The sequence below is a fragment of the Crocodylus porosus genome, unplaced genomic scaffold, assembly GCF_001723895.1.
Source record: "Crocodylus porosus isolate Cpor-Errol unplaced genomic scaffold, CroPor_comp1, whole genome shotgun sequence".
NCBI classification, from domain to species: domain Eukaryota; kingdom Metazoa; phylum Chordata; order Crocodylia; family Crocodylidae; genus Crocodylus; species Crocodylus porosus.
Window position 1 is genome coordinate 49487746 of NW_017728949.1, and position 12033 is coordinate 49499778.

At 38.7% G+C, this 12033-nt stretch overlaps 1 protein-coding gene across 1 annotated transcript in view; it reads left to right on the forward strand.

Annotated features, from left to right (window-relative positions):
* The window catches only part of KCNH7 (potassium voltage-gated channel subfamily H member 7), a 384158-nt gene that overhangs the window by 253430 nt on the left and 118695 nt on the right, over positions 1-12033 (forward strand). The window lies entirely within an intron of this gene.

The window sequence follows — 12033 nt, forward strand, 5'->3', positions numbered from 1 at the left end:
GCCCAGCACTCTTTCCTGCTTATGCAGGGGGTCGGACTCGATGATCTATTGAGGTCCCTTCCGACCCTAGCATCTATGAATCTATGAATCTATGAATAAGGGAGCTCTGCATCTGCAGACCTCCAGAAAAATCAAAACCACTGGATGTTCACTCAGCACTGAAATCAATAGAAAAATTAACAGAATGTGAAGTTATTTCTTCTAATTATTCCTCCCACATTAAGTGAAGTCAGACAGCCCTTCTCATGAATCCTCATTTATTAATATAGAAACATCATCTCCAATATTAGCTAATTTTACAGTTTGTTCAAACATGGAGTGCCTGTGTTTTTCAAAGAGAGTGTTATGCATGGGAAGGCTTCATTTTCAGGTTATAAACCAAAAACATAGCAAATACATTTTGCTAGCTTGTTTGCAAAAAGATTGCTACTATTTTATTGCATATATCAGCATATGAAGTATAAATAAATGCTATCCCAAATGTAAGAAAAAAAAGAAAAAAGAAAATGGAAAGCTGTAACATTTTAAATCTGTATTGTACAGTTAGTGTTTACTAAGGTGGCTGCCTTCTTGTTTACCCTTTATAAATAATCTAAATTGGACTCATCCAATAAATAGTGGCCATGGACAGGCATTCATTTCTATTGCTGCAGATTTCTGGGAAATCTTCCTAAGAGAGGGCGCATGCAGGTGTTCCAGCACAAAGATGCCCCTCTTCCTCTGCTCCGTGTGTCTTCTCTAGACTGGGGTCCCTGAGGTCACAGTCTGGGGAAGGCTAGGAGAGCAATGGCTGCTGGACTCCTCCTAAGCACAAGAAGAGTCCAGCTGCAGGGAACAGCTCCCATACCTTTCACAGAAAGCATGTTTTCCAGGTCCTCTTGTCTGGGGAGAGTATGGAGGAAGCTGCAGCTGGACTTCCCACCTGATTAGAAGGAGTCAAGCTGTAGGGAAATGCCCCTCCATCTTCACCAGACCAGAGTCCCCGTGGCCTGGAGAAGATGCAGGGTAAGCTGCTGCATGGTTCTGCCCAGTTACAAAAGAGCTGAGCAGACAGTTGTTCATTCCAGCAAGAGAAATTCTTACAGGCAAGATCTTGCAGGTGTCAAGGTGGAGAATCTCTCTCGTGGATGGGTCACATTTGCCCTGTGAGAAACTGAATGAACACAGGCATGCTGGGACTTTCTACTGGGAGAGCACTGATTCTTCTGGTAGAAATGTCATGCCTCAATAGGGTCAGTGACATGGTTTCTCAGCTAAAATAATGTCATCATTCAAAATGTTGCTTTTGCAAAGCACCAAACTGGGTGCTAATATATGCATACATACACACACATTTTGTGTTATAATATATACACACATACATATACACTGATATGTGTGTGTGTGCATACATACACATATCAGTTTATATACATTGTGCAAATACAGTTTATATTTGCCTTCATATTTGCTATGTAAATATTTGTATTTATGTGGGTGTGTTATAAAGTTTTACAGCAGTGTTATCTGATAAAATGTTACATTCTGCAGTCCAAAGAACTAAAGCAACCTTCTAACCCTTGCCTAGATGTTAAACATGTATTCTGAATATATATGTAATATATTTTTGTATCCTCAAAAGCCACTTTACTAATGATAATATAATTAAGAGAAAATTCTACTTTAGCTTGATCAGTGGAAATCTATATTAATTCTACTTTACTAAAGCTATCCTGATTTACAGTTGCAGAAAGTAGAAGTTGGCCCTCCATGAAAAGATATTTTAGAAAGAATTCATTCCTAAATTATAACAACATGTTACATCTGGGTTTTTTTTTTCTTTTGCTGGAACATTTATAGAAGCATTATTTCCCCATTATTATTTCTCTTGGAGTCAGACTGATTTTTCTCAGCTCAAATGAACCTGAAAATTCAATTAAACCCAAAACACTGTATCTTGCTGGTTTTCAGTTTAAACCACTGCCAAGCTATAAAGATGAGATTAGAATCTGAAGTCAAGTATATCCATAGTTCACTAATATCTGTTTTAAGATTTTGTTTGGGTCATTAGAAAAAAAATAATTTGTAGCTTAAATACCTCCAAATGTTGAGCTACCTTTTGTTAGAGCCAGTAAGAAAGTTTAATAATGAATAAGATCACTTCCTATAAAAGTGAAACTGTAGAAAATGATAGGATGACTTTTTATTTTCAGAGCTTTAACTAAAATAATTCCCAGCTACTATTTTTAATTCAATGCAAATATATTATAACATTGTTGGTCTGAATTAATTAATAGAATTCCGTGAAGAAGGAAATATTTTCTAGCTAGATTGCACATGATAACTCTTTTCCCTGATTTAAATCCGTAATGAAAGAAAACTTAGTAAACTAGGAAAACCATACGCTAGTTAGTATGGCTATTGTACTAGATCATAACTTGAAAACACAAACCTACTTTCCATTGCCTTGTACCTAGTGCAGTCCTTTATATTTGTGCCAAGTAAAAGCAATAGAAGTGAAGAGCATTTTCATTTGATTTTACTTGGTACAGGTGCAAGAGACTACTCATATTAAAAGACAGCCAAAGCTTTACACGTTACATATGCAACATTAAATATGTGCAGCAGAATAGTTCCAACCAGCAGGATGACTCTCAAGATTATATTAAGATTAATAACCAACACTGCACCTGCCTCATAGTAAAACTTCTAGCTAACAAGTCAAGCCACACTCCCTTTGTTTGCATCAATAAAACATAAAGCCATCTAATACAACAAGATTATTTATGTGAGTTCAATAAGGAGGCCAATCCCAGTTCAGATATTTTGATACATGCTATAAGTAATATACCTGCAGCATATGAAATTGTAAATGCAGATAATCTGCAATTTTGTTGAGCCAAATCTTGGTTCCTTAATCAGCAACATTTCTGTTCCAACAATAGCCCAAAGCTCAGAATAATGTATTTCCTTTCACTATTTAAAATGCTACTGGATTGTCAATAACTTGAAATGCTACAAAACCACCTGAAATGAAAATGTTTGTCTTGACTAAAATCAAAGTGTAGTTTTCAGATTTTAAACACTTTTATTTCCTCCAGTTCAAATGATAATAGATAAACCTAATACAACTAAAAGAAAGTTACAGAGCTCAGTGGTAGCTACAGTAATCTGGCTGAGTTCAAATTTTCTCAGCATAGAAGCGAAAGGTGATTGAGATTACAAATTTGTTTAATGCCATACAGCTGCTTATCATTATGCGATTTAAAACGACTGAGGTGACACTTACCATTTTGGCTTTCAGTTCAGTGCTAAAAGGTGAAGTATAAGGGCAGTGCAGATATCTTCATTCATTTGAGTGAATTTCACTGATTTTATATCAATATTACTCTGTCTGTAAGTGAAGAGTGGAAATTGGTTTGGAAACCTGACTAGCTTTCAAATTGAAGGCGGACTCTTTCCATCTCAAATGCTAGTGCCAGTAATATGAAATTTTGCAGGCCACTTTAGGTCTCAAATACATTTAGCTAAATTTATTGTCTTTCAATTGTGCCTTCAGTAACATCTGTGCAATCAACTAAAGATGAATGCATTTTTGAGCAGATAAAGCTGAGGGCCTGATTCCATCTGAAGAATCTGTATGACTGTTGACAATGAATGACACAGGAAGAACATGGGCATATGGTGGGCTAGGAAAAATCTTTGGACTGATTCCTTGTTAGAGCTGTGGACATGAGAGAAGCTTTAAGCTGTCTCTGTGTTCCCCTACTCCTCTGTGGTGCTATAATTTTCCACAATTGATAACAGCCCACCAGGCACTATTTACATCAGTGGGATTATGCTCCACTCTTAACACCTACACACAAGAGCCAAAATATAAAAGGAGGTGACAAAGTCAGGTCCCTGCTGGCTGGGATTTCCCACCACAATTGGAATCCCCAACTGTCTGCCAGGAATATAAGTCACTGCCCTTGGGCCACAGCAGGGGCTGAGGAGCTGGTCCATAATTTTGCTCACAGATAAAGTCTATTTGCTATTAAAATCAGAAGTCACAATTCATGTGCATCCCTACTTTTACAAGGTCACTTTTCAGTGGAAAATGACCCTGTTTAAATATCAATCCATATTTATATAAAAACTAATGCACTGATTTCTAATGTGGTAACCCACAGACCAAAACTACTTGTGTCAGGCATGCAGGGACTGCAGAGACCAACTACATATAAGTTAGGCCCTCCAGAACCTAACTTGTAAGCTCTTAAGTCCTTTACTGGGTCTGCTCTAAGAATCTGGAAACTTTTAAGATGGACCCTAGACTCCAGATCTGCAAAATGGACTTACATGCCTACAATCATGGGAAAAGATTAGGAAAAATATAACTAAAGTTAAAAGCTAGCAGCCTTTAAAATTAACTCGACTTAAGTTAAAAGTTAAATTTCCACTTTCAACTATTAAAAAGTAAATAACAGAGGAATTAATTAAAAGTTACGTTGATTTGTGAGAAATGTGTGAAACACAGTGAATTGCCTCGTAGCATTATTTTTCGTTTTCAAATGCAATGAGTGGGTTTCTTTTCCATAAGCCCACAGAAACACACTAATTTACTTGAAACTCACCCTGCTTTACCTGAAAACAATGTTATACCTGTCATACAGTTTTCAGAATAACAATTTACCAATACCTATATAATGTTAGATCCTTCTCACCCTCTCCATGCGAAGTACTTTGTGAAAGTCAATGCATCATATAAGTATACCAGAGTAACAAAAAGGAAATATTCATAGCCAGGTGACAAATGAAAGCTGTTTCCACAGAAAACCTCTGTTGTTACAATTTTTATTGCTCAAAAGGTAACAAAAGGGCATGAAATACATATGAATTAGAAATAATGAAAGTGTCTGAAAATCAAAATTAGACCGAAATGAGAAAATCAGTTTAAATGAGACAAAGAATGTTCAGTTCCATAGCAGAAACTGTTGAAACACTTACTGAACTTCAGCAAAAGCTGCATTTCAAAATTTATGTCTGACAATTTTCTTCTGTTTTGCAAAACTAAGCCCCTACTACTGAACAATCGCTCTACATGGGCAGATGAGGAGATGCTTGTGTTATAACAAATGAATAGTTTTTTCATAGTAGGAGACATCTCAGATAAGTTTCTTACAGATGAGAAGTAGTGCTCAACTTCTTGGGCCCTGGGCTGCTTGTTCTGATCTTCATTAAAATTTTAAGTCACCATCTGCTTCATCCTCACTACTTGCTCCCACTCTTACTGAGATCAATGTCTCTGCTTGCTTGTGCTTGTTCTGTCTTCTGCAGCCAACTGGCTGCCCTGTTGACTTTTGCAAATGCACAGAAAATGCCAGCATGAACTACGGAACTCTGGGACTTGTAGTTCTTAAGCGACCATCTTGCATAGGAAGGCAGGCTACCCTCTCAAACAAAAAGTCCTAGAGTTTCAATAAAGAAATATCATTCCATGTAAGTCCTAGAGAGTGGTTGTGCCTGGAAAAACTCTGGGAAAGCCATCTTTCAATTTTTTAAAAATTTTAATGTATACTTTAAAAAAAGTTAAAGTTAACCTTTTTTTAACTAGTTAAAGTTAAAAGTCGACAGCTGAAAAATTTAACTATAGTTAAAGATAGCTATTTCTTTAACTTTTTAACTAGTTAATTAACTAGTTAATTCCCATGACTGCATGCCTAAGTCCCACATACCTCACTCCTGTTTTAAAATATGTAAATTCAAAATGGTGATCCTCAAAAGCCTACTCACCTGCCACCTAAACCTGCATGTACCTGAGGTCCATAGACATATCAATTTTCAATGGTAAAATATCAATACTCAAAAGTCTTGGAAAAAATACTTCAATAGTTATAAGGACAGGAAACTAGGACTCCCCCCCCTCCCAACTGAGTATCCTAACAATTAGGCTGGAAAGTCCTGCACTGGGCGGTGAGATTACCAATAGCCTGATAGTTTGTATCTCCTACATTCTCAGTGAGTGCATGAACCTCTAGACCAAGGAAGGCCATCCTGTGGCATGAGTACCACATGTGGCATAGGCAGCCACTATGTGTGGCACACAGTGGATCAGGGAGAGGACAGGCAGAAGATAGGACAAAAGGCAGAAAGCAGAGAAGGAGATCAGTCAGGGACAACAGAGCAGGAAGCAGAGGATGTTGTTGAACAGAGAGCACATTGTAGCACCAGGAAGCAGAGTATCAGATTGGAGAGGCATAACACCAGGAGGTGCTACCAGATTGGACAGAGGAAGGAGACAGAGTAACACACAGGCCTTAATTTGTGTAATGTGGGGCTAATTTGTAACACACCTTGTTGCTTCCTAGTGCTGTAGCCTGTTATATAACAGGTGATGGTATCATCATCATCTGGTTGTGTCTTGAAAGATAGGTTTATACCCCTAACACCAGGAAATAGTCCAGGACTCTGAATCCTAAGCAGAGAAAATCCACTGGGCTGAAGAGGAATGCTGCCCAGAGTAAGACACCTAAGTCCTGAATAAGGGCAAGATATAAGACACCCCCAAACTCGATATTTCCCTATTGGCTATCTTGGGCAGCTCCCTGCTCAGCAAGTTGATTTGTAAATCCCACCCTGAGGTACATAACATTCCCCATGCACTATAGAGGAAATCTATGTTTTTAATTCAAAGCTGTAGATACAGCCATGAGGTCCAGATACTTAAAAGTTAACAATAAAACACCCAAATCCCCTCATGTGCATTGTTAGGTGTCTGAATATACTCTAAACATATTCAGAAAGCTGACCTTACATGCTTGTTTAATACAACCTTATTCCTTGCACTTCATATGCTTATGGTTGTCTCAAACGTCAGTGCTGAGGTAACATTCTCAAAATCAAGGCAACTAAGAAATACTGCATTGGAGTCTTGCTGCTAATATAAACTGTTTATATTTATATTGGCCCTCATCACTTCTGAAGATTGTTAACCATAAAAACTGGTTTCCTATTAATTATAAGTCTTCCTATCCAATCACACTGATACAAAAATATTTTAACTCCAATCAAATACGTTTCAACCAATATGTTCTGCATTTTCTGATGTAGATTTTAGATTTTTTTTCAATTTTTGTCTCCTTTTCTTTGTTCTTATTCTGCTGAAAACCAGACAATGGTCGCAATGTAAAAGGTAATGTATTCATATAAAACGTACTATCCACTGTTCCAGCTGCCATACTCTTTGGCATGATAACTTGCCTGCTGTATGAAATGTACAAATATAACATTCCCATGGTGACTTTAAAAAGCTGGATGCATTATTGAAATGATCCCTGTTTAGTTTGTTGGAGACGTAATTACTCCCTCAACCAGTGTCCCAGATTATTGACTTCCACTCCCTGGAAAAAGTGAAGGAATAGTTAAACAATGATCATACTTATTCTTTTCAAAATATTTCTTAAAGCAGAGAGAGAGTAAGTGATCTAACTCAGTGATGCAGTTCTTATGCAGGTAAAACACCTATTGAAGCCACAAGGATTTTTACCTGTGAAAAGAGTGCCCTAATAAACAATCATTTGATACAAGGAACTCAGTTCCACTATATTTAATTGCTTTACAAGTAAAGAAAATTAAATAACGATCAGGACCCATGTAGAAGCCTCTTCACTTATTCCTCTTTTGTCTCCTTAAAACTAGTTTCACGCTCCTGGATGGCAGGGGGTATGGTTTCAAGCTTAATGTAGTTATTAAAATGTGCATGCATGAACATCATTGCCAATTTCATGTTGAACTAATTCTTAATTGTGTATGTTAATAGTCAGAGATTATTTCTGTTCACCAGCACAATGGTAGGAAATGGTAGCTATGTTTTTATATGCAATTTGGATTTAATTCCCTATCTTCTTCTTCTTCCACTTCTAGAAAACGCTTATTGCAAAATACATCCAAAAAATGAGTTCAGTTGCAATATTTGTAGCTACACTTGGGAACCATTTAGTTTGTGACTTCTTGCATGCTGCAAAAGTTTGTGTACCTGGTAAAATGTCTCCTTTCTAAACTGCATGCAATGCATGTGCTAGATTCTGTAAGCAATTCATTACCAGTGAACTATGAAGTCACTACATTTGCTTCTTGTGTATGTCAGCAAAGTTTTAAATATAGTACAGTGTCTTTGTTCTGTAAAACAATTTTGTAAGTGAATTTATTGTTGGTGAAAGGTGATGGACTGACAACGGAGGAGAGTATAAAGTCCACTATAATACATAGCAGAGTTGCAGCAGTCAGTGATAATGCCCCACAAATTATATCTCAAACCTGATCTAGAGTGGCACCCTTTGCAATGCCCTTTCATCCCCCATGATTATTTAGTCCCTGACATGTCTGCTTAAACTGTCAACCAGAGTGCCAAGTAGCATCAATGGTGTTTTTTTTCTAGTTTTCCTTTGCTTTGCTTTTTCCCCCTCCTTCCTGGTATGGCCATCTGTCCATTTAGTAAATGAATAGAGTATCTGTCAGATGGTAGTAATTTTTTAGAAACTACCAGCCTAGGGTACATTTAAGCCAGTAATGTCTTTAATGATCTAATATTAATTCACCATCAATCAGCTATTATACCTTGCATCTGTTTTTAAAGCCAAAGGATAAAAAGCAAGATGTGCAATTGAAAACAGCTCTGATGCATCATAGGTTGTGACAATCCTCACCAAAAAGAATCACTGTAATAAAGCCATTTCATAGACAGAGTTAATTCACTTGGGGTTGATCCGATAAAGGATTTAAGGACCAGATCCAAGAAAGACTTAGATGCCTAAAGCAGGACTTACTTGGAAATGAGACACTTAAACCCACAATCCCTGATCAGCTGCTACCTAGTGATAGAGGGACCTAAACTCTATATGCTGCCATAAAAATGTTTATGCCACAAACAAACTGAGCAAACAGATGTCCTTGCTGCTCATTGGGCCACAAATACCCCAAACGGTGAGCACAATTATTCCTATTAATAGTTTGTGCTTCCTTTTCACAACAGATGTCTGTTTATTTATGGTACAAAGAGTGCAGATAGCCCAGAGTTGTCCGGGCTCTCAAGCCACCTTAGGTAGACACTCCAGGGGCTTCAGGGACCCAGTCCCTGGGTGTGGATGCATGCCCTGGGTGAGAGCCATGTACTCAGGGCCCGTGTCCCACAGGATCATGTTCCTGAATCCCCAGGAATGCTCTGCTCCTGCAGGAGAGTGGCCACAGGTGACGTCTGTCTGTGCCCATCTATCAGATCAGCTCTGCCAGGATGCACACCAGCCCAACTAATCCAATCACAAAGTTGACATCTTTTTGTAGCCTATAAGTCTTGCATACCTTAAAGGTCCCTATGGAAATGTTAGCGCCACGATGGTCCAGGAATTATGAGGACCTGATGAAAAATGCTTTAAACTCAAAAGCTCGTTTGACTGTATCCCACCATGCAGTTGGTCCAACAAAAGATATCTCCCCCAAAAATCCTTACAGTGCTATATAAGTGACCAGAGTTATCCCCCTCAGCAAACATAGAACTCTCCTAGTCTGGGCAGCATGGTGCCAAACTCACCCCTAAGCCCACTTGGGAACTAGAAATTAGGTGTCTCCACACCAACGTTTCCCAAGTGAACATGAGAGGAGGTATGTTCTGGGCTGTGGCTCCTAGGACTGTTACAGCATTTTACATTAAATAGTTCTTGAATAAACATTGAAACAGTCCTGGGAGGAAGTGTGCTGGCCTTAGGTTCAGTGGCTGGCTGCTGTGGATCCCATGCTGAGACATCAAATTTTCCTCTGTACCAGGTAGGACGTGGTTCTGAATTCTACTCCAAAAGCCTAACTTTAGGAAACTTAGGGGCAAAATCCTGGAGCACTGTATTCAATACAAAAGCTCCTATTGACTTCAGTGAGGCCAGGACTGCATCCTAAGTCTGTTATTGGATCTCTAATCAGTGTTAGAGATCTCCCATGATCTCTAAACTTATTTACAGTTCTCTCTTCTTATGCTGCTCTTTAAAGCAAATGACTCTGTAGCAAGCATTGTTTTTTTTGTTTACCAAACGAAATTGATAATGAAAGAATAAATTATGTAACAATCAGCTACGTATCTGGCATCAGTGCAAATACCTCTGTGCAGTATAGAAAAGTCTTGTCTTCAAACTGCTATTTCATAAAGCAGCTGAATTACATAATTTTAAAACCAATAGTCTTGAATCTTATTAAAATAACACAGAACACTAAAGGGCAAATCGAGTGTCAATTCACAATATTATAGAAATCCCTGTGTCTCACAGTATCATATTGGGAATAACAATTATAGCAACACTTTGGAAAATTAGTTCTCAAATAAAAGTTTTTCAGAAACATTCCACAATGTCCACATAAGTCAAATTTTGAGCTCTCTACTCAACTGAAGTCAACACCAGGTTTGTCTACAACATGAATAAAAATACAATAAGAAGATCAGGTTCTGGTCCACAGTTGGGAGCTTAAAGACATGAAATGCAGGCCATGTATTAGTGAATATCTATATTCAATGAACATTTCCAAAATTCTTTTAGCAATTTTACTTACACAAAAACAGAACATAATTTCTAGGCTTTAGATTTGACTTTAACCTATACAATGTGCTGTAAGATTAAACACACTATTCTGTGAAAAAGTATTTTGCTAATTTAGAAAAGTTATTTGAATATTTACATTTTAAATTAATAGGATAACTTGATTTAAGTCCCAGAATCTCCAAGGTCCTATATGGCTTATTGTGTCAATTCATCCCAAGTTATTTTTATTGACTCTAGCAAAGTTAGATATATTAGGGGTGTGAAAAATGGGACACATTCGATTCAGATTCAACCTGAATCAGGGACAGTGATTCATTTAATTGATTCAGATCACTGTCCCTGATTTGGTTCATCTGAATCTGAAGATTCAATGCTGATTTGGAGAATCAGTGATTCGGCCATAGACACAGCTTTAAATGTTTTTTCTACATACCTTGAGGTACCAGGCATGGCTCGTGAAAACTGTGATGCTGGGGTGGAAGTAGCATCTCACAGGAGCACAGAGAGACCCCCTGCGTACTCAGCGGCAAAGCTGTAAGTGGACTGGAAGTACTTCTGGTCCACTTCCGGGGCTGCCAGGGAGCACACTGGGGCCCCCCTGTGCCTCCCTGGCTTGGTGATTGGTTGCAGGGGGACCCTGGCTGCCCCCCCCTCCCCAGTACCCAGGAGGCACCAGTCACCGAGCTGGGGGGGGAACACGGACCCAGAAGTGAACCAAAGGGCTCCTGGTCCACTTCCAGGCCTGCTGCTGAGTGCACTGGGGAGCCCTCCATGCTTCTGTGGGACACTCCATATGCCCCAGTATCGCAGTGTTCATGAACCCCTGTAACCTAAAGGTATGTAGAAAAAACATTTAAAGCTACCTCTATGTCTGAATTTCCGAATCTTTCCAAATCTCTCTGAATAGATTTGGAGGGTTCTGATTTGATTTGGAGAGATTAAAGGATCTCCTGATTCAATTTGGATTCAGAGATTCAGAATCAGGCTGAATCTCCACCGAATCGAATCAGCAACTGAAGCTTCACACAGCCTTAATGTGTGTATGTGTGTGAGTGTGTGTGTAAAGAAATATACATACATATATGTGTTATGAATATTATAAATATTATAAACTATAAGTTAAGAGGTGAGGTTAGGGCAGTCTCCATCCCTTCTCTTGCATCTGAGCCATGGGGCAACTAAGTGGGAAAGAGCTGCTGGGTGAGAAGAAAGACAAACAAGAGAGAGCAGGTCTCTCCAGTCAACTGGTTAAAAATCCCTCCTGGGATGGGGAGGTTCTGGGTTCTGCTCTTTGCTGCCACAGTTGTTTATCTTTCTCCACTGACTCCTTAATGAAAAATGCACAGACGATACTGTGAACAAAAGTAAGAGGGAGTTTATCTCTGTGGCCTAGTGATTATGTCAGTTTCATAGATTTCATAGACATCAGGGCTGGAAGGGACCTCGGGAGATCATCGAGTCCAGCCCCCTGCCCAAAGGGCAGGAAGTCAGC